The sequence below is a fragment of the Medicago truncatula genome, chromosome 2 (assembly GCF_003473485.1).
Source record: "Medicago truncatula cultivar Jemalong A17 chromosome 2, MtrunA17r5.0-ANR, whole genome shotgun sequence".
In the NCBI taxonomy this organism is placed as follows: domain Eukaryota; kingdom Viridiplantae; phylum Streptophyta; class Magnoliopsida; order Fabales; family Fabaceae; genus Medicago; species Medicago truncatula.
In genome coordinates this window covers 26,757,152-26,781,318 of record NC_053043.1, presented here as the reverse complement: position 1 = coordinate 26,781,318, position 24,167 = coordinate 26,757,152, and the positions used below count along the sequence as shown (strand labels likewise).

Genomic DNA, 24,167 nt, shown 5'->3' with positions numbered 1-24,167 from the left:
TAGTATTATTTCCTTTTTAGGATAGTTTACTTTAAATTGCATTTTATTATATTTTAGGAAAGAATATTGGATGGATTGAGTCTTGGAGCAAAAGAAAGGGACTTAGAGCCGATTGGACACAAAAATATGAAGATTGTGAGACAAAATATGTCTCCCACAAGTCAGAAGCTTGGAACGGCCCGTGCTAGCCTTGGCACGGCCGTGCCACCCTCCAGAGTGTCTTTTGCTGCTTTTGCTTAGATTTTAAGCTACTCTATTTTTAGCCCAAATGTAATAGCTTAGATTTTAAGTCGATCAAATGCTATAAATAGAGTAGCCATCCATCACAAATATTCATCTTTACTGGGAATTCAATAAGTGACAATTGCTTTTCTAATTAAAGTTCTTTTCTTTTCCTTTATTTTCTTGTCCTTACTTTTATGCTTTCTCTCTTCTCCCCCATGTCTACGATGAACATGAGTGAGTAGACTTCTCCTTGTCTTGGGATTGTTGGATAAGTCTAAATGACATAATCCTAATCAAACCAAGCTCTAAGCCTTAATCTTATGTAACCCTAATTTCTTATCTAAATTCACCGTCTTAACATGGATCAACCATTATCAAACTGTGGAAACGAAAGTGGAGGGTTTGATAATTGTTTATCCGTTATTCCAAATATCAATTCATAAAACGAAAGTGGAGCTTTGATATTCGAACAAGTGAATTCAGACAAGGATTGCAAAGTCAGAGAAATAGGCTTTGCAATCTTTGAGACATATAGTTTCGATCTTCAAGGGAACTAATAACAATCAAGTCAGCGAAATAGGCTTGGTTGTTAGAGGAACCAAAATCTAATAGTAATCAAGTCAGCGAAATAGGCTTGGTTGCTAGAGGAACATAAGAGAAACTGTCTTGAGAAATTAGGTCTAACATAACATTATAAGCTTATAGTTTTGGTTTGAGAAGGACTTGTCATTTAGAGGAAACCAACGATCCCAAGGCTCTTTTTATTATTATTATCTTTCAAACGCTTGAAAACCCCCAACTTACAATTTTGTTCTCTCTTCTAATCATCTCTAAAAAGTTAATTGAATTGAACTACTCCCTGTCGGAACGATACTCTTTTATACTACTTTGGTAAGACCGTGCACTTGCGGTTTTATCTCATCAAGAACCTCAACCATGTATATACACAAATCACATATGAGTGCAGTAGTGTATACATCAACGTTTCATAGGCCAACTCACTTAAACTCAAGTTTTGCAAAGATTCATATCATAATGTATCATTAAAGTCAAGAAAATACAAGGACTCACTAAGCCCTTAATACAAAGCTATTTCTTTCATAAAAACATCCTTAGATGATTAGGATAAAGTTCCTACACTTAGGAAGAAGTTTGGAAGTAATTGGATCAAAGAAAATTGCATTTTTAAGGTTTCTAGGCTGCCAAAATCGCTTCATGACTCGTAAGATCGCTTCATGATTTTGACAGCATCAGACTGAGTAGAAAAATTTGATGTTGCTGTCAAAATCGCCTCATGATTTGCGAAATCGCTTCATGATTCGACAAAATCAGGCTATGCAGAAAATTTGTTGTTTCTGTCAAAATCACCTCACGATTTGTAAGATCGCTTCATGATTTTGACAGTAGCAGACTATGCAAAATTCAACTTCTACGTTTTCGCGCATAAAAATCAAACCGTTAATCCGTTTTCGATGCCGTTTTCGCCTACATGCTCCTAATACTTGGCACTATCATAATCTACAAAAATTTCATGTTTCAACCATCCCAAAAGTCATTTTCCAAAACCTCACATAATCACTTACTGGCAAAAACGCTTAAACATAGACATTTCACACGAAAAACCCGTTTTCTCCTAAACAACTCAACTAACATAACCACAACATGAAAACATAAATTCTCCTAGGTTCAATTCATCCAACAATAACAAAATTTCAGTCAACCACCATAAATATCAAAGTTCAATTTGGTCCTTCACATGAACACTTAACTCAACTTCATCAATTTCACAAAACCACCAACAACATCTTATTTCTTATCAACAATTATGGTATATGAACACCCAAGCCATAAATCATAATCAACAACATATCTCAGCAACAAGAATATCAATTACATATGATTTACATCTCATTTCAATCAAAACATATCAAATTTCATCAATTAAGTATAATTTCATAACTTAACATTTATACATACTTTGAAACATGTAATTTCACCCACAAGGCTTACTAAGCTCAACTTGGAGGCTCAATTTGCTAAATTCTTAAACATACTTAAAAGGATTTGGATTAAGATTCCCTTTGCTGAAGCTTTGTCTCGTATGCCTCTATACGCCAAGTTTTTAAAAGAAATTTTTTCAAAGAAAAAGGCTATAGATCACAAAGAGACAATAGCTTTAACTACTTTTGTTTTCGTATGCCTCGTCCTCCAGAACCTTGGCACGGCCCGTGCTCACACTAGCACGGCCGTGCCAGACCTTGACAAATCAAAACAAGCCATTGTTCTAGAAAGTTAGCACGGCCCGTGCCAAGGTTGGCACGGCCGTGCCCGATCATCAGGTAGGTATAACCACACCTTTTGGCCTTCTTCTTCCCTCATTCTCCACCACAAACATCTCTCTACCTCCAAACTTCTCTCTAAAACCTCCATAGCCACAAAACCCTAAACCTCCATTTCTACCCCAAAACCTCACCAAATCACAAAAACAACTTTCATACATCCAAACCAACATCACCCAAATTCGTAACCCCTCCTAACCTAACCCAAAAACCAGAAATTCTTCACCAACTTCCATAACCCAACCACAAACCATCACCGCCATCACACCACTAAAGCAAGGTCAAGGTAATGGCTTCAAAGAGAAGTGGAAAACAAGTTGGAAGCTCATCAGGGGGACCTCCTCCAAAGAAGAAAACAGAAGCCAAGAATCATGGCATCACCTTCAGGGACAACAAGCAAAGAGATAGGTACAAAATTCTAATCTCTAAACCTTTACATCCTTGCAGGTACCCTAATACCCATGACTTGAATAAGCTAGGAATTAAACATAATGTGTTTACTCTGCTAGAAAGGTTAGGATGGGTTGATATGTTGAGACCTATGAGAGGGTATGAGAATTTCACCTACGAATTTTTAAGTTCTATTGTTTTTACGAAAGATAGGTTGAATTTTGATAACCCAAACCATAGAGTTTCTTTCCGGCTTATGAATACTGATTATGAGATGTCTCTTCAATACTTCTGTGATGAGATGGGCTTCGCAAATGCGGGGTTCATCCACGACTCTTGGGATCAAAATTTAAAGCCGGTTGACTACCAACCCACCGCCTTTTGGGAGGGAATTACAGGTCTTGACCAGTTTAACACACGTGCCAACAAAGCTAGCAACATTCAGAACCCTGTACTTAGGTACCTTCAAAGGGTTATGGCTTGCACTATTTGGGGAAGGAATGAATTAGGGAATACTAGGAGTGATGAACTCTTCATGCTTTGGGCTATGCTGCACAACCACCCCGTTAACACTTGTTTTTATTTGCTTGACTACCTTTCCCTTATAGGAAATAGGTCCGATAGTAGGGGAGAAATAGTAGTTGGTGGTATCATAACATACATAGCTAGGCAGTTAGGCGTGAGTGAAGACCAAGGGATAAACAAGATTGAGGGAAACAATAGGTTGAACATAGAAACCCTTATCTCTATGAATTTCATAAAAACTCGAATCCCCTTTGTTTATACACTCAAGCTCAATGTGCCCACTTTGATATTATTGCCTAACCCATCTCGGACTAACACCGAGGTGGAAGAAAATTTGTTGTATGTTAATGATGACCCACAGGTGCACATAGAACAACATAATGAAGAAGAGGAAGGTGCACAATTGCACCATGATGAGGAGCACCATGACCATGATGAAGGTGAAACAAATGAAAATGCAAGATGGGCATGGATGAATACCGAGGTCGAGAGGATAAGCACCGAGCAGCAAAGGCAAGGTGTTGAATTAATGGGAATAAGGAATGATGTCAACGGGGCAACCGCATATCTGAAGAAAACAACCAAATGCTTCGGAAGATGATGCACCACTTTCACCTCCAAGGTCCTCCATATGGACCCCAATGATAAAAATGTGAACTTTCCTCTTCCTCTCTTCCCTTCTTTCTCCTCCTCCTTCTTTTTCTTCTTTTTCTTCTTCTTCTTCTTCTTCTTCCTCTCATTTTCGTTTATTTTTCTATCTTGAATCATTGAAGACAATGCTTCTCCTAAGTGTGGGGGGAGCCTAATAAAGCGTCGTTAGTCTTAGTGTTTCCAAACTCCCTTGAACTTTATTCTTTTGTTTTGTTTTATTGTAAAAGGCATGAATAAGCAGCTTGTTTTTATTGTTTTATTATGACATAATTTTTTGTTGTCTCTCCAATGGTCGTTTCTTGTACATGAAAGTGATTTCTTGTGTTATAAGTATTCTTGCTATACCCACATCAAGTTTTATTGTGAAATTAATTCTCCAATGAGAAAAGCACCTAGTTGCAATCCTTGAGTAAGTGTATGAGTAGGTATTTTAAGGAACACGTTCTAGCTTTAATGGTAACCTGGACCCTTAAAAATCTTCAGAGTAAAAGTAGTATAAGTTTGTCTGGGAATAATTCTAATGTGATGAAATGTGTAAACCGAAATGGGGCGGAAGGATATCACCACACGTGGAGGAAAGGATACCCTCTCACTGACTTCCTAAATGTGGTGATGACTTCTCAAACAAATTGTGCTTGAATTAAACCCTCTAAAAAGAGGAACTTCCTAAGTGAAGTAAACAAGTTGTAGCACTACTTAGGGTGATCATAGAAACTTGGAGGAAAGGATACCCCCTCACGGACTTCCAATGTGAAATGATAGCCCCTAGGCATCTACAAGCCCCCAAATGTATAAATTCATCAAATCTATCTTAACTCTCCCACCTCTCTTATATGAAATGAAGAAAAGATTTTTCTCGGTCATTTTAGTGTTAAGGTTAGAACCTGTTCCTCATAATATCTATCTTATACAGGAGCAAGAAAAGGGTTGGACTACACACACACACTCACTTGAGATTTGTTGTCGGGTTGTGTAACGCCCTAATTGTTATTTAATTATTTTTAGTTGATTTAAAGTCTTTTATATGATTTTAAATGATTTATGTTGATTTTGTGGTGTGGTGTATTTTATTAAATGGATATTTTCATTATTTAATAGAATAAGTGGAGAAATAGAATTATTTTGGAGTGTGGGAGTTAATTAGGATTTAATAAAAATTAAGGGAGTTTAATGAAAAAGGGGAAGTTATAGTTTTGGGAGTTAGGAAAAGAAAAGGTCAGAAGCAGTTTTACGTGAAACAAGTTTTGGGAGAGAAAACCAAGCCAAGGGGATAACAAGAGCAAGAGGGGATCGATTTTGCTGTAGCTTCGTTTGTGCAATTGAATTCAGGTAAGGGTGAGACTATCTCTCGATAATCATAATCTATAATTTCTGAAAATTGACCTAATTGCATAGTTTTGGAAGAGAAATTGAGGGTTAGGGTTTGATGATGATTCTGAAGGGAAATGGGTAATGATCATGTTAATTCTCTTGTAATATAATGTTCAGAATGAAAACTTAATCTTTGTTGCTGCTGTGATCATAAATGGATTGAAAATTATGAGTGATTGGATGAATTGATGAATTTGTGTATGATGGTGGAATGATCTGTAATTGTTGTTGTTGATGCATGTTTTATGTTCCTTTAGATGCCTAATTGTATAATGAACCTATAAACAATCTTTGGAAACATGTTTGGGCATTGGGAGATCAAAATTGGGAGTTTTGGGGTGAAAAATGGTTTAAACCCGTGAAAAATTATGCAGAAACGATGACTGTTCGCTTAAGCGAGCCGGAAGCGAGATGTAAGCGAACAGCTACTGTAAGTAGTTCACTTAATCGAAGCACCGTTCGCTTAAGCGAAGCACCGTTCGCTTAAGCGAAATGCCTTTTGACAGCATTCCTTATTTCGCGTTCTTGTGTATTTTTCACACGTTTCTGTTTTGAATTGGACTTTGGTGTAAACATGAAAGTTTTAGATAATTTTGTTAGCTTCCTAATGGCTTTGGTTTGACTTGAAAATGACTTTTAGTTTTTGAGTTATGATGGAAATACTCCAAGTAGGTCTTAGTGAAATCTTATGAAAATTCAGCATAACCGTTTCTAAGTTAATCCAAAACTTAGGGAATAATTCCAAAACCTCGAAACTAGAAGTAATATGAGTTCAGCTAAGGTGTTTAAGAGTATTTAACCTAATGTTGGGTAATGTTGGTTAATGTTGGTTAATGTTGGGTAATGTTGGTTAATGTGAAATATATTCGTTATGTGGATTATATAAGATGTTTAAGTTGATGTTGATTACCATTTGATATTGTTATATCTTAAGAATGTTTGAGTGCTGCCATGTTGCCGTTTATTATTGATTATATGTGACTGCATTGTTTACCAAGAACATGATTGCTTACTGAATTGATGTATTATGATATGATGGGTGAATATATATGTTGTTGTGAATGTGTTGATAGATCTTACTATCAAGAGTCGTTGTGTCATAGTTGGCTAAGAGGTGGGGTATGTCATAATTAATTATGTACATTTGTTGTTGTCGTTGTCGTTGTTGTTGTTGAGTTGTATGTAGATATACACAAGTGGAGTCATAAGTCATATATACATATATGCATTGTCGAGTTGTATGTAGATATACACAACTGGAGTCAGTTGCATAAGCATAAAAAACGATGAGGACTTCGGTCCTGGAACGCCTTGTCGTTCAAAACGATGGAGCACTATGTTGTTCAAAACGATGTTAACGATGAGGACTCATGTCCTGATAAAAGAATGCTTTAACCATTCTATAACGATGAGGGCTTCGGCTCTGATATGGTACCACATGCATAGTTGCATTTGTTGAGGAGTCTTAGTGGAGTTGTCATGTCTTGCATGAGTCTTAGCGGTGGTGTCGAGTTGTTGCATGAGTCGTTGTTGTTGGTTTTAATTACCATTTGTTGTTGATGTTGTTAATGATGATATACTTATATATTGATGAGTTATTATTAAGACAGGGTGTTAGATTTAATTGATGAATTAGATATCTATTATTGATGATATTGTTGATTATGAAATATATACATATATTGGATAATTGTAGTTGCCGTTGTTCTTGAGAGAGTTGTTGTTGTCGTTGTTGTTGAATCTTGTTGTTGTCGTCATTGTTGGTTGAATTAGTAAGTGTTACTAAAGTTAAAGAAGTAAGAACATTATTGTTAAATATATGTTGTTGTTTATATTATTATGATATTGATTATAATATTATGATGACTGTTTATGGTGTTGAATATGAGGTTGTTAGGATGTTACATGATGATGATTATGAATGTTGTGATGACGATTATGTGATGTTATCTATGAGTTGTTAAATGTACTTGATGATGGTTATGTTAAGTTGATAAGTTGTCTTTTATTCATGAATTGCTAATGGAATGTTTGATGAATAATTATTATTATGAAATGATGATGTTACGTATAGTTGCTAAGTTGTCCTCTATTCATGAGTTGTTAATAAGGTGCTTGGTGGAGAATGTTAATACGAATTAATGATGTTGTTATGTTGTATATGAACTATGAATATGATATTGTTACGTTACTTATGTCATTGATTATCAAGTTGTCATGTTGTATAGGAATTATGAGTATGATGTTATATGATTATAATTAAGATGTTGATTATGATGTTAAATGATGCTGTTATGATGTTGTTTATGATATCGAGTTATGACTGTTGATATGATGAGTACATGATATGGTTTAGGAGTCGTTAAAGGAATTGTTATTACTAACCGATGGAGTTAAGTTGTTAGATGCATTTGATGAATTATATATTATTATTATTGATTGTGAATCTCACCCTTTCTGCTTGAAAATGTTGCCCTTCCGTATGGGTAACTTGCAGGTAATAAAGTTTAGTAGGAGTGGTGGCTCAAGTGGCTTAGGGCTCTGATACATAACGGGATGGGAAATTGTTGCTAAGTTTATCATTCCTTTATGTATCAATTTTTGGAACATGTTATTGAAGCTTTCATTGTCGTTAAATTAATTCCGCTGCAATGTTTTAATTATTACATTGTTGAAATTTGAAGGATAATTATTTAATTATTCCATTTGTGATTTTTAAGAAAAGAAGTGTAACATTCCGTTATTTGATGATTACTCTGATAATTATGTTGAAATTTTTAAGTTGGGAAAACGGGGTGTTACAGGTTGAATAAGTTTACAAGGAATGCTTGAAGTTGTGATTAGTGTACATTGAGATGAAACCTCGAGGGAGACATAAGCTTTTATTTAAAGTGTCATATATTAATCCTTTTGTTGCTGCCATGTCTATGCCTTTTGCTTGAGGACAAGCAAAGATTCAAGTGTGGGGGAGTTTGATGAATCATTTATTGCTTACTTTTATATGCTTTTTAGTTTAGTTTTAATTAGATTTTATTTTATTTTATATTAGCATTATTCCCCCATGTCTACGATGAACATGAGTGAGTAGACTTCTTCTTGTCTTGGGATTGTTAGATAAGTCTAAATGACGTAATCCTAATCAAACCAATCTCTAAGCCTTAATCTTATGTAACCCTGATTTCTAATCTAAATTCACCGGTTTAACATGGATCAACCATTATCAAACTGTGGAAACGAAAGTGGAGGGTTTGTTAATTGTTTATCCATCATTCCAAATATCAATTCATAAAACGAAAGTGGAGTTTTGATATTCGAACAAGTGAATTTAGACAAGGATTGCAAAGTCAGCGAAATAGGCTTTGCAATCTTTGAGACATATAGTTTTGATCTTCAAGGGAACTAATAACAATCAAGTCAGTGAAATAGGCTTGGTTGTTAGAGGAACCAAAATCTAATAGTAATCAAGTCAGCGAAATAGGCTTGGTTGCTAGAGGAACATTAGAGAAACTCTCTTGAGAAATTAGGTCTAACATAACATTATAAGCTTATGGTTTTGGTTTGAGAAGGACTTGTTATTTAGATGAAACCAACGATCCCAAGGCTCTTTTTATATTATTAATTTTCAATCGCTTGAAAACCCCCAACTTACAATTCTTTTCTCTTCTAATCATTTCCAAAGGTTAATTTAATTGAACTACTCCCTGTCGGAACGATACTCTTTTCATACTACATCGTTAAGACCGTGCACTTGCGGTTTTATCTCATCAAGTTTTTGGCGCCGCTGTCGGGGAGTAAACTAATTTGATTAACTCTTTCTTTGTGATTAGAACACTCTTCTCTTCCTCTTTTCTTCTACTTCTTTCTTTATTTTAGCACTAACTTCTTGGGTTCTCGATTTCTTATGCGAAGAAGTAAAAGTCTCGGAGAATTTATTCCTGAGATCGAAAGGTTTTTGCATAAGAAAAAAGAGAGAAGCACAAAATAATACTGTTATGGCTGAACGCACTCTCAAAGAGTATGCTACTCCTTCAACGGAAGAGCCACAAGCTATTATCGTGTACCCAACGGTTGTGGGTAATAACTTCGAAATCAAGCATGCACTACTCAATTTGGTGCAGCAAAATTAGTTTTTTGGATCACCCATTGAGGATCCAAATCTCCATATTTCTTCCTTCCTAAGACTCAGTGGCACCATAAAAGAGAACCAAGAAGCCGTAAGACTTCACCTCTTTCCCTTTTCCTTAAGGGATAGAGCTAGTGCTTGGTTCCATTCCCTAGAAGTCGGTTCCATTACTTCATGGGACGATATGAGGCGAGCATTCCTTGCCCGATTTTTCCCCCCATCTAAAACCGCTAAGCTTAGAGATCAAATCACGCGTTTCAATCAAAAAGATGGGGAGTCTCTCTATGAGGCGTGGGAGCGTTTCAAGGAAATGCTTAGACTTTGTCCCCACCATGGCCTAGAGAAGTGGCTTATAGTCCACACATTTTATAATGGCTTGTCATATACCACTAAGATTTCTGTTGATGCAGCTGCAGGTGGAGCTCTAATCAACAAAAACTATACGGAGTCTTATGCTTTGATTGAAGACATGGCTCAGAATCACTACCAATGGACCAACGAGAGAGCCGTCACCACTCCTACTCCCTCTAAGAAAGAGGCAGGTATATACGAAGTCTCTGAATATAACCACCTTGCTGCTAAGGTTGAGGCATTAACCCAGAAATTTGAAAAGCTTAATGTTAATGCTGTCACACCTTCTTCTGCATCCCCTCCTTGTGAAATCTGTGGTATATCCGGTCATATCGGTGTTGATTGTCAGTTAGGTAGTGCTGCCAATATTGAGCAACTGAATTACGCTCAATATAACCAAGGAATGAGGCCAAATCAAAATTTTTACAAAAATCCTCAAGGTTCCTATGGATAAGCAGCACCACCTGGCTATACAAACAACCAGAGAGTGGCTCAGAAATCAAGTTTGGAGATTTTGTTGGAAAATTGCATAGCTAATCAAAATAAAAATCTTCAGGAACTGAAAAACCAAACAGGATTTCTGAGCGATTCTCTCTCCAAACTCACCACCAAGGTTGATTCTATCGCCACACACACCAAAATGCTTGAGACCGAAATCTCCCAAGTGGCCACCTCTTCTCAAACACCAGGTGTCTTTCCTGGTCAACCTGAAACAAACCCCAAAGCCCATGTCAACGCTATTTTTCTTGGGGGTAGTAAGTTAGAAGAGACCGTTGCTAAAGCCAAAAGTGTCAAGGGAGAGAGTGTTAAGTGTCTAGGTAAGAAAGGTGTGATAGAAAGTAAGAAACTGCTTGATAAGAACAAAGCCCTTACAACATTAATGCTTACTAAGCTTCACTTGGAGACTCAATTCACTAAATTTTTAAACGTACTTCAAAATATTTGCATTAAGATTCCCTTTGCTGAAGCTTTGTCTCGTATGCCTCTATTTCGCTGACTTGATTGTTATTAGTTCCCTTGAAGATCGAAACTATATGTCTCAAAGATTTCAAAGCCTTTTTCGCTGACTTTGCAATCCTTGTCTGAATTCACTTGTTCGAATATCAAAGCTCCACTTTCGTTTTATGAATTGATATTTGGAATAATGGATAAATAATTATCAAACCCTCCACTTTTGTTTCCACAGTTTGATAATGGTTGATCCATGTTAAGACGGTGAATTCAGATAAGAAATTAGGGTTACATAAGATTAAGGCTTAGAGTTTGGTTTGATTAGGATTATGTCATTTAGACTTATCCAACAATCCCAAGACAAGGAGAAGTCTACTCACTCATGTTCATCGTAGACATGGGGGAGAAGAGAGAAAGCATAAAGGTAAATGACGGGAAAATAAAGGAAAAGAAAAGAACTTTAATTAGAAAAGCAATTGTCACTTATTGAATTCCAAGTAAAGATGATTATTTGTGATGGATGGCTACTCTATTTATAGCATTTATTCGACTTAAAATCTAAGCTATTACATTTGGGCTAAAAATAGAGTAGCTTAAAATCTAAGCAAAAGCAGCAAAAGAGGCATTGGAAGGTGGCACGGCCGTGCCAAGCCTAGCACGGGCCGTGCCAAGGTTCTGACTTGGGGGAGACATATTTTGTCTTCCGAATCTTCGTATTTCTGCACCGAATCAGCTCCAATCCTCTTTCTTTTGCTCCAAGACTCAATCCATCCAATATTCATTCCTGAAATATAAAATATGCAATTGTAGTAATATAATTCAAAAAGGAAATATTATAAATATAAATATAACTAAAATCTAAATAAAACGATACTAAATATTATGGATAAAATAGATATAATAATGACTCATCAGTATTGCAGTTGATCCTTCGAAAGTTGATGCAGTATCACAATGGGAGACTTCGAAGTCAGTGACTGAAATCAGAAGTTTCTTGGGTTTGGCTGGTTATTACCGCAGGTTCATTGAGGGATTTTCGAAGTTAGCACTTCCGTTGACTCAGTTGACTTGTAAGGGTAAGTCGTTCGTGTGGGATGCTCTGTAACGCCCACTTTCGTTTAATCGTTTATTTAATCGAGTTTAGGTGATTATATTATAATTATATAATATATGCATGATTTTGGTATGTTTTGATGATTTGATTGATGACGTGATAAGTTATGAGTTTTGGAGGATTTGATTATGATATGAGATTTATTTTATTGATAAATAGAATAAAGATTTGAAAATAATATAAAATATTTAGTTGAGGGCTGTTTTGATATTTTAGGTAGTTTTGGGGGAGAAAGTGAGATAAGATAAGTTATTAGAAAGAGGTATAAATAGGAGAAGACCTAATATTTTAGAAACTCATTGTACGTGAAAACTTTTGGAAAAGGGAGAAAAAGCTTAGAAGGGAGAAGAGCATAGAGAGAGCTGCGATTTCTTCATAACCAGGTAAGGGTGAGACTAATAATTCAATAATGTTATTTACTGTAATTCTGATGATTAGTTGACAAAGTTAGGATTGATTTAGAGAAGTTTTGGAATTAGGTCAAAACCCTAAAAATTGATGATCAAACGGTAAAGCTTGTTTAGATTGATGTAGAAACTGTCCTTTAACCTTAGAACATGTTTAGGATGGATTATGGAATCAAAATTAGGCTTTGAACCATGTTGTGTGATGGATTTTTGAGAAAAACCCTAGTCTTCCCGTGCTTCTGTTCATCGCTCGCCACGGCGAGGGATGATCCTCGCCTCGCGAGTGATGAACTTCATCGCTCGCCACGCGAGCCCCTTCCCTTCGCCTCGCGAGTTGTTTGGTGCAACTCGCCATGGCGAGCAACCTTTCCTCGCCTCGCGAGCTTAGGCAGAGTGCATGTCATATTTCGTGTTTCGACCTTTTTAGTTGAATCTTGTATGCCTTTGAGCACCTGAACATACCTAGTATTGATTAGGAATGAATGTAGGATCAGAGGGAACCCAGAACAACCTTAGTTTGGGAGTTGAGTGGTACTCGCCATGGCGAGTAAGTACTCTCGCCTCGCGAGTACAACCAGGATGAACTTGTTTATGTGTTTATGCGATCTGTGACGCACTTGTTGATCAAGAGTGAACCCCTAACTGGTAATGAGACCTAGTGATGTCGTTTAATGCAGACTGTAGAGTTGTTTAAGTTATATTAATATTAATTGAATATGAACTATTGTATTGTATATTCATGCAAGATAAGAAGATGTGATAATGATACAAATTATGTGCTTTGATATAATGATATCATCTTGTTATGTGACCTGTTTATGCTGCTTCCGTTATTTAACTAAGTGCATAATTATATGATGAAGTTTAGCTCCAAATTATTGGATGCATGTTGATAAGTTGATTACGATGTTTTGTTCATATGTGTCCATGCATAGCATATCATTGAGCTTAGTCCTCACCACGAATATTAGGAGCTTTGTCCTCCGCACGTTTTATAGGAGCTTTGTCCTCCGCACGATTAAAGTATATTAATACTTATGATGACGATTGGTACCACATGCATATAAGGAGTCTAGGAGCATTGTCACATTGTCATGATTAAGATGCCTTGTTGATAATGAATGAAATGTGATTATGTGATAAGTGTTTATTGATTATGTTACGTTGTTCATAATGAATTGGATATATGATTACGTGATAACTGTTTAGCATTTATGCAAAGTTAATAATGGAATGATTATGATGTTAATTTATGATTCGCAATTACATTGATTAATGTTATTTTATTATGAAATCTCACCCCTTCTGCTTGAAAATGTTGCCCTTCGTATGGGTAACTTGCAGGTGATCGTGCTTAGTGTGCAGTTGCCGTCGTGAGTGGCCTTGCCTTCACTGTGTCGTCTAGGTCGCTCTGATACGTAACGGGATGGGGTTTTATGCTATAACATGCTTCATTCTCTTACGTGAACTGCCATGAATATTTACTGTTTTGATTAACTCTTTTGAGATACTTGTTGGGCCTGCGTGCCAAAACGTTTCATGACTTATGGTTAAGATTTTCCGCTGCAAATGTTTAAGATATTGGTTAAATCATTATTTAACTGTTGGATTACGTTATATGTGATATCCCGTTGTTTGATGTTTACTCTGATAAATGTTATGTCTTTAAAGAAATTTTAAATATTGGGAATACGGGGTGTTACAATTGGTATCAGAGCAGGTCGGTCCGTCCGGTCAATTACAGAGTCGTGTCGAGTCTTAGTAATATTTATATTACTATCTTATGTTGTTGTTGCTACTTTTGTAGAATCTCGGAAATGGCTGGAAGAAACGATGCTGCGTTAGCTGCTGCTCTACAAGCTGTTGCCCAAGCTGTGGGACAACAACCTAACGCAAATGCTGGTGCGAACGCGGAAGCTAGGATGTTGGAGACGTTCATGAAGAAGAACCCTCCGACTTTCAAAGGACGTTATGACCCTGATGGAGCCCATACGTGGCTTAAGGAGATTGAGAGGATTTTCCGGGTTATCCAGTGCACGGAGGATCAGAAAGTGCGATTTGGTACTCATCAGCTGGCCGAGGAAGCTGATGACTGGTGGGTTGCTCTTCTGCCTACCCTTGGGCAGGAGGGAGCTGTTGTGACTTGGGCTGTTTTCAGGAGAGAGTTCCTGAGAAGATACTTTCCGGAAGATGTTCGCGGGAAGAAAGAGATCGAATTCCTTGAGCTGAAGCAAGGAAATATGTCCGTGACAGAGTATGCTGCCAAGTTCGTGGAGCTGTCTAAGTTCTATCCGCACTATACTGCTGAGAATGCTGAGTTCTCGAGATGTATCAAATTCGAGAATGGTCTGAGGCCCGACATCAAGAGGGCGATTGGGTATCAACAGCTGAGAGTTTTTCAGGACTTGGTTAATAGCTGCAGGATCTATGAAGAGGATACGAAGGCTCACTACAAGGTAGTGAATGAAAGGAAGGGCAAGGGACAGCAGAGTCGTCCTAAGCCGTACAGTGCCCCCGCTGACAAAGGGAAACAGAAGATGGTCGATGTTAGGCGGCCTAAGAAGAAGGATGCTGCGGAGATTGTGTGTTTCAATTGTGGTGAGAAAGGCCACAAAAGCAACGTCTGCCCTGAGGAAATCAAGAAGTGTGTCCGGTGTGGCAAGTAAGGTCATGTTGTAGCTGATTGCAATCGTACATACATTGTGTGCTTTAATTGCAATGGAGAGGGTCACATTAGTTCACAGTGTACTCAGCCTAAGAGGGCGCCGACTACTGGTAGGGTCTTTGCTTTGACTGGGACTCAGACAGAGAATGAGGATCGTTTGATCAGAGGTACTTGCTATATTAATAATACTCCTTTAGTTGCTATTATTGATACTGGTGCTACGCATTGTTTTATTGCTTTCGATTGTGTTTCTGCTTTGGGTCTTGATTTGTCTGATATGAATGGAGAGATGGTTATCGAAACTCCAGCTAAGGGTTCGGTGACTACTTCTCTCGTATGTTTGAAATGTCCTTGGTCTATGTTTGGTCGTGATTTTGAAATGGATTTAGTTTGTCTACCTTTGGGTGGTATGGATGTGATTTTGGGTATGAACTGGTTAGAGTACAACCACGTTCTTATTAATTGTTTTAGCAAGTCAGTACATTTCTCTTCCGTCGAAGAGGAAAGTGGTGCAGAGTTTTTATCTACTAAGCAGCTGAAGCAACTGGAACGCGACGGTATCTTGATGTTTTCGTTAATGGCTACCTTATCTATTGAGAATCAAGCAGTGATTGACAGGTTACCGGTGGTGTGTGAATTTCCTGAAGTTTTTCCAGATGAGATTCCTGATGTGCCTCCAGAGAGAGAAGTTGAGTTTTCTATTGATCTTGTTCCTGGAACGAAGCCGGTCTCGATGGCACCTTATCGTATGTCTGCTTCTGAGTTATCTGAGTTGAAGAAACAGTTGGAAGACTTGCTTAAGAAGAAGTTTGTTAGACCGAGTGTTTCACCTTGGGGAGCGCCGATTTTGTTAGTAAAGAAGAAAGATGGTAGTATGCGGTTGTGTATTGATTATCGGCAGTTGAACAAGAAGGTAACTATCAAGAATAGGTATCCACTTCCGAGAATTGATGATTTGATGGATCAGCTAGTGGGTGCACGAGTTTTCAGCAAGATTGATTTGAGATCAGGTTATCACCAGATTAAAGTAAAAGATGAAGATATGCAGAAGACAGCTTTCAGAACGCGTTATGGTCACTATGAATATAAAGTTATGCCTTTTGGTGTTACCAATGCACCTGGAGTGTTTATGGAGTATATGAATCGCATCTTCCATGCATTTTTGGATCGGTTTGTGGTTGTGTTTATCGACGATATCTTGATTTACTCCAAGACTGAAGAAGAACATGCCGAGCATCTGAAGATTGTTTTGCAAGTGTTGAAAGAGAAGAAGCTTTATGCTAAATTGTCTAAGTGTGAATTCTGGTTGAAAGAAGTGAGTTTTCTAGGCCATGTTATTTCTGGTGATGGAATTGCAGTGGATCCATCTAAAGTTGAAGCGGTATCGCAATGGGATACTCCTAAGTCCGTTACTGAGATTAGAAGCTTTTTGGGTTTAGCTGGTTACTACAGGAGATTTATCGAGGGATTTTCCAAGTTAGCTCTTCCGCTTACACAGTTGACTTGTAAAGGTAAAACTTTTGTGTGGGACGTCCATTGTGAGAGGAGTTTCGGTGAATTGAAGAAGCGTTTGACGACTGCTCCAGTGTTGATTTTGCCGAAGTCAGATGAACCTTTTGTGGTGTATTGTGATGCGTCCAAGTTGGGTTTAGGAGGTGTGCTTATGCAAGAAGGTAAAGTGGTAGCTTATGCTTCAAGACAGTTGAGAGTTCATGAGAAGAATTATCCTACGCATGATCTCGAGTTGGCGGCCGTAGTCTTTGTGTTGAAGATATGGAGACATTATTTGTATGGTTCGAGGTTTGAGGTGTTTAGTGATCACAAGAGTTTGAAGTATTTGTTCGATCAGAAAGAATTGAATATGAGGCAGCGAAGATGGCTAGAGTTGCTAAAGGATTATGACTTTGGTTTGAATTATCATCCGGGTAAAGCTAATGTTGTTGCAGATGCCTTGAGTAGGAAGACATTGCATATGTCCGCCATGATGGTCAGAGAGTTCGAGTTGCTTGAACAGTTCCGAGATATGAGTTTGGTTTGTGAATGGTCACCTCAGAGCGTGAAACTAGGTATGCTCAAGATTGATAGTGAATTTTTGAAAAATATCAAGGAAGCACAGAAAGTTGATGTAAAGTTTGTGGACTTGTTGGTTGCTAGAGATCAGACTGAAGACAGTGATTTTAAAATCGATGATCAAGGTGTGTTGAGATTCCGATGAAGAATTTGTATCCCAGACAATGAAGAGATTAAGAAGATGATTCTTGAAGAGAGTCATAGAAGTAGCTTGAGTATTCATCCGGGAGCTACGAAGATGTATCATGATTTAAAGAAGATTTTCTGGTGGTCTGGTTTGAAACGAGATGTGGCACAGTTTGTGTATTCCTGTTTAGTTTGTCAGAAGTCGAAAGTTGAGCATCAGAAACCTGCTGGGATGATGGTACCTTTAGACGTGCCAGAATGGAAATGGGATAGTATATCCATGGATTTTGTGACGAGTTTGCCAAATACTCCTAGAGGGAACGACGCAATTTGGGTTATTGTTGTTAGGTTGACGAAGTCAGCTCATTTTCTACCTATTAATATTAGTTTCCCTGTTGCCCAGTTGGCAGAGATTTATATCAAGGAGATTGTGAAGTTGCATGGTGTTCCTTCGAGCATCGGGTCAGATAGAGATCCAAGATTTACTTCTAGATTTTGGAAAAGTTTGCAAGAGGCCTTGGGTTCGAAGTTGAGATTGAGTTTGGCGTATCATCCACAGACAGATGGTCAGTCGGAGAGGACAATTCAGTCGCTAGAGGATTTGTTGAGAATTTGTGTTCTTGAACAAGGAGGAACTTGGGACAGTCATCTTCCGTTGATCGAGTTCACTTATAATAATAGTTATCATTCTAGTATTGGAATGGCACCGTTCGAGGCTTTGTATGGTCGGAGATGCAGAACTCCGTTGTGTTGGTTTGAATCAGGAGAAAGAGCGGTCTTAGGACCAGAGATTGTTCAGCAAACTACTGAGAAAGTTCAGATGATCCAAGAGAAAATGAAGGCGTCGCAGAGTCGACAAAAGAGTTATCATGATAAGCGTAGAAAAGATCTTGAATTTCAGGAAGGAGACCACGTGTTTTTGAGAGTCACTCCTATGACTGGTGTAGGACGTGCTTTGAAGTCAAAGAAGTTGACCCCGAAGTTCATTGGTCCGTATCAGATATTGGAAAGAGTTGGAACGGTGGCTTACCGAGTGGGTTTACCGCCGCATCTTGCGAATTTGCACAACGTTTTCCATGTGTCGCAACTTCGAAAGTATGTTCCGGATCCATCTCATGTAATCCAAAGTGACGATGTGCAAGTTAGAGACAACCTTACGGTAGAAACTTTACCGTTGAGGATTGATGATCGTAAAGTGAAGACGTTGAGAGGCAAGGAGATACCTCTCGTGAGAGTCGTTTGGTCGGGAGCGACTGGGGAAAGCTTGACGTGGGAGCTTGAGAGTAAGATGCTGGAGTCTTATCCAGAGTTGTTTACTTGAGGTAAATTTTCGAGGACGAAAATCTTTTAAGTGGGGGAGAGTTGTAACGCCCACTTTCGTTTAATCGTTTATTTAATCAAGTTGAGGTGATTATATTATAATTATATAATATATGCATGATTTTGGTATGTTTTGATGATTTGATTGATGACGTGATAAGTTATGAGTTTTGGAGGATTTGATTATGATATGAGATTTATTTTATTGATAAATAGAATAAAGATTTGAAAATAATATAAAATATTTAGTTGAGGGCTGTTTTGATATTTTAGGTAGTTTTGGGGGAGAAAGTGAGATAAGATAAGTTATTAGAAAGAGGTATAAATAGGAGAAGACCTAATATTTTAGAAACTCATTGTACGTGAAAACTTTTGGAAAAGGGAGAAAAAGCTTAGAAAGGAGAAGAGCATAGAGAGAGCTGCGATTTCTTCATAACCAGGTAAGGGTGAGACTAATAATTCAATAATGTTATTTATTGTAATTCTGATGATTAGTTGACAAAGTTAGGATTGATTTAGAGAAGTTTTGGAATTAGGTCAAAACCCTAAAAATTGATGATCAAACGGTAAAACTTGTTTAGATTGATGTAGAAACCGTCCTTTAACCTTAGAACATGCTTAGGATGGATTATGGAATCAAAATTAGGCTTTGAACCATGTTGTGTGATGGATTTTTGAGAAAAACCCTAGTCTGCCCGTGCTTCTGTTCATCGCTCGCCACGGCAAGTGATGATCCACGCCTCGCGAGTGATGAACTTCATCGCTCGCCACGCGAGCCCCTTCCCTTCGCCTCGCGAGTTGTTTGGTGCAACTCGCCATGGCGAGCAACCTTTCCTCGCCTCGCGAGCTTAGGCAGAGTGCATATCATATTTCGTGTTTCGACCTTTTTAGTTGAATCTTGTATGCCTTTGAGTACCTGAACATACCTAGTATTGATTAGGAATGAATGTAGGATCAGAGGGAACCCAGAACAACCTTAGTTTGGGAGTTGAGTGGTACTCGCCATGGCGAGTAAGTACTCTCGCCTCGCGAGTACAACCAGGATGAACTTGTTTATGTGTTTATGCGATCTGTGTCGCACTTGTTGATCAAGAGTGAACCCCTAACTGGTAATGAGACCTAGTGATGTCGTTTAATGCAGACTGTAGAGTTGTTTAAGTTATATTAATATTAATTGAATATGAACTATTGTATTGTATATTCATGCAAGATAAGAAGATGTGATAATGATACAAATTATGTGCTTTGATATAATGATATCATCTTGTTATGTGACCTGTTTATGCTGCTTCCGTTATTTAACTAAGTGCATAATTATATGATGAAGTTTAGCTCCAAATTATTGGATGCATGTTGATAAGTTGATTACGATGTTTTGTTCATAAGTGTCCATGCATAGCATATCATTGAGCTTAGTCCTCACCACGAATATTAGGAGCTTTTTCCTCCGCACGTTTTATAGGAGCTTTGTCCTCCGCACGATTAAAGTATATTAATACTTATGATGACGATTGGTACCACATGCATATAAGGAGTCTAGGAGCATTGTCACATTGTCATGATTAAGATTCCTTGTTGATAATGAATGAATATGTGATTATGTGATAAGTGTTTATTGATTATGTTACGTTGTTCATAATGAATTGGATATATGATTACGTGATAACTGTTTAGCATTTATGCAAAGTTAATAATGGAATGATTATGATGTTAATTTATGATTCGCAATTACATTGATTAATGTTATTTTATTATGAAATCTCACCCCTTCTGCTTGAAAATGTTGCCCTTCGTATGGGTAACTTGCAGGTGATCGTGCTTAGTGTGCAGTTGCCGTCGTGAGTGGCCTTGCCTTCACTGTGTCGTCTAGGTCGCTCTGATACGTAACGGGATGGGGTTTTATGCTATAACATGCTTCATTCTCTTACGTGAACTGCCATGAATATTTACTGTTTTGATTAACTCTTTTGAGATACTTGTTGGGCCTGCGTGCCAAAACGTTTCATGACTTATGGTTAAGATTTTCCGCTGCAAATGTTTAAGATATTGGTTAAATCATTATTTAACTGTTGGATTACGTTATATGTGATATCCCGTTGTTTGATGTTTACTCTGATAAATGTTATGTTTTTAAAGAAATTTTAAATATTGGGAAAATGGGGTGTTACATGCTCAGTGTGAGAGTAATTTCAATGAGTTGAAGCAAAGGTTGACAACTGCTCCTATTTTAATTCTACCGAAGCCGGAAGAACTGTTTGTTGTGTATTGTGATGCGTCTAAGTTGGGCTTGGGTGGTGTTTCGATGCAAGATGGTAAAGTGGTAGCTTATGCTTCTAGGCAGTTGAGAATTCATGAAAAGAATTATCCTACACATGATTTGGAGTTGGCTGCGGTGGTTTTTGTTTTGAAAATTTGGAGGCATTATTTATACGGTTCCAGATTTGAAGTATTTAGTGATCATAAAAGTCTAAAATATTTATTTGATAAGAAGGAATTGAACATGAGGCAGAGGAGATGCTTAGAGCTGTTGAAGGATTATGATTTTGGTTTGAATTACCATCCGGGTAAAGCCAATGTGGTTGCAGATGCCTTGAGTAGGAAAACGTTGCACATGTCTGCTATGATGGTGAAAGAATTTGATTTGTTAGAGCAGTTTAGAGACTTGAGCCTTGTCTGTGAATTGACACCTCAGAGTGTACAGTTGGGGATGCTGAAGATTAACAGTGATTTCTTGAATAGTATCCGGGAAGCACAACAAGTGGATGTCAAGCTGGTTGATTTGATGGTTGCTGGTAATGGCACTGAGGATAGTGACTTTAAGGTTGATGATCAAGGTGTATTGAGGTTCAGAGGAAGAATTTGTATTCCTGATAATGAGAGTTGAAAAAGTTGATTTTAGAGGAAAGTCACAAAAGTAGCTTAAGTATTCATCCGGGAGCTACGAAAATGTATCATGATTTGAAGCATGACGTCGCTCATTTTGTGTATGCATGTTTGACTTGTCAGAAGTCTAAGGTTGAACATCAGAAGCCTGCAGGGTTGTTGACACCGTTGGATGTGCCGGAGTGGAAGTGGGACCTAATTTCTATGGATTTTGTGACGAGTTTACCGAACACTCCGAGAGGGCATGATGCTATATGGGTTGTGGTCGACAGGTTGACGAAGTCGGCACACTATATTCCGATTAATATCAGTTATCCGGTAGCTCAGTTGGCGGAGATTTATATTTATAACATTGTGAAGCTACATGGTGTACCGTCGAGTATCGTGTCGGACAGGGATCCGAGGTTCACTTCTAGATTTTGGAAGAGCTTGCAAGATGCTTTGGGTTCGAAGTTGTGGTTGAGTTCGGCTTATCATCCTCAGACAGATGGTCAGTCGGAGAGAACGATACAATCTTTGGAGGATTTACTGAGAGTGTGTGTACTTGAGCAAGGTGGAGCTTGGGATAGTCACCTACCGTTGATAGAGTTCACATACAACAACAGTTACCATTCGAGTATTGGCATGGCACCGTTCGAAGCTTTGTATGGTCGGAGGTGCAAGACTCCTTTATGCTGGTTTGAGTCAGGAGAGAGTGTTGTATTGGGACCGGATTTGGTTCATCAGACTAGAGAGAAAGTCAAGATGATAAGGGAAAAGATGAAAGCGTCGCAGAGTCGACAGAAGAGTTATCATGACAAGTGTAGGAAGGCCCTTGAGTTTCAGGTGGAAGATCATGTATTTCGGAGAGTTACTCCTATGACGGGTGTAGGACGTGCATTGAAGTCGAAGAAGTTGACTCCAAAGTTCATTAGTCCGTATCAGATATCAGAAAGGGTTGGAACAGTGGCATATAGAGTTGGTTTCCCACCACATCTTTCGAATTTGCATGATGTGTTTCATGTGTCGCAACTTCGGAAGTATGTAGCGGATTCTTCGTGTAACGCCCCGGATTTTCATCCAAGACATTACTTAAAAATTATATATTTCTTTAAAAATATTTAAGTGAAACTAATAGAAAGATAAACTGTTAAAAAAATAAATCAATAGAAAATTACTCCTTAATACAAGAATTCAAAAGTATTTTAAAAGTTACAAATACGACTTAATGAAAATTAATCTTCTTTTACATTGAAAAACCCAATTTGCCCCAGAGTACGCTTCAATCACACATCCAGCTCATACTTCATCTTTGGTACCAACAACATTATATTAATGTAAGGGTCAATTTCCTTATCCAAATTGGTTCATACTCAAAGCACAAGAAACAATGCTCTAAAATAGATAGTATAAAATCTTCTCGATCAAAAAGAAATAAAAGTACACAAGCCATATTTTAAGAAAAGAACTCAAATGAATTATGCATGAGATGCATGCTATGCTCTTAAGTACTACATGATCCGGATAAAAACAAGCCACAAAGCCTAACAAGCCACAAAGGCTATGCAAATGTCATGATAATGTAACAAGCCACAAAGGCTATGCATATGCCATGATAATCATTCCAAAAATTATATTCTAGCCACTTAGACAAATGCAAATATAACCCACCCACTAAGGCTACCACACAATTAAATCATAAACAAATTACATATTTTTATTCTCAAACATCATAGAGCAAATAAAACATAATAGCAATCGATATCACCTTCTCATATATAAAATTCATAAATAAATCCAAACTTTAATAATTATATTTACCTTTTAATTATTATTATTATTTTTATTTTCTTTCAAACGACAAGAATTTCTACCACTATTTTATAACAAAGTCCTAGCACTTAGTAAGAACGTATGGGGAAAAAGCCCTTACCTTGTGGGTGTTTTTCCTTCCGAACAAGACGACCTTAAGATTGATTCTGCACCGACTGAACGAGCTAGTTTTGGGATTCTATGGAAGTATGAATTAAGAGATTGATAATCGTACTTTGAGGCAGAATACAATCTTAATGAAAATGACTTATCCTTACATTATGAACGCAGGAATGGAAGAGGAAAGGGACAACACAAGTTTACCTTAAGAAAATGAAGTTGTTGAATAAACAAGGAGAGGAATGATAATTGGACGTAGAAGGGGTATTTTTATGTTTTGTTGCTAGAGGGTTGGCTCTTCCGTTCTTTTCTCTCTTGATTGTTTTTGGATGCATAGCTTTTGTTAGGTTTGGTTCAAAATATCAAGGGCTGATGAATGTAAAGGTAAGAAATGTTGCCAATTCAAAGGAATTTAAGGTGGAAATAAATGAGAATGAAGGTAGTAAAGAGAGAATTATCCTGGTCAAAAGTATATAAGTCAATGGGAAAATACTAGAATTTGTGCCTACACGGTTCTATTAGATTTTCCTAAAGAAATTGATAACAAATTGAATGGATCACTCCTCAATTAATCTAATACATTGGTCAACACTCCCACCTATAACATATTCTCCTTCCTGATTTAATTACTATTAATTAGCGGTTCCTACAGGAAAATTAAGAGGAGAATAATACAATTAAATGGTTATGAGAAATACATGGCTAGAGAAAGTCAATAACTCGTTTTCTTAAATCCGAATACCAC

General features: G+C 37.6%; 1 long non-coding RNA gene and 1 other non-coding gene across 2 annotated transcripts; both read right to left on the bottom strand.

Annotated features, from left to right (window-relative positions):
* Nucleotides 1-9,856: 9,856 nt before the first annotated feature.
* On the bottom strand, nucleotides 9,857-9,963 carry LOC120578756 (small nucleolar RNA R71). The gene has a single exon (XR_005644567.1). It is a non-coding gene; the product is annotated as a small nucleolar RNA R71 (small nucleolar RNA).
* Nucleotides 9,964-11,669: 1,706 nt separating this feature from the next.
* Nucleotides 11,670-23,926, bottom strand: LOC112418232 (uncharacterized). Its single transcript, XR_005644139.1, has 3 exons — nucleotides 23,627-23,926; nucleotides 23,424-23,501; nucleotides 11,670-11,710 (listed from the first exon to the last, which is right to left on the bottom strand). It is a non-coding gene; the product is annotated as an uncharacterized lncRNA (long non-coding RNA).
* Nucleotides 23,927-24,167: the final 241 nt, after the last annotated feature.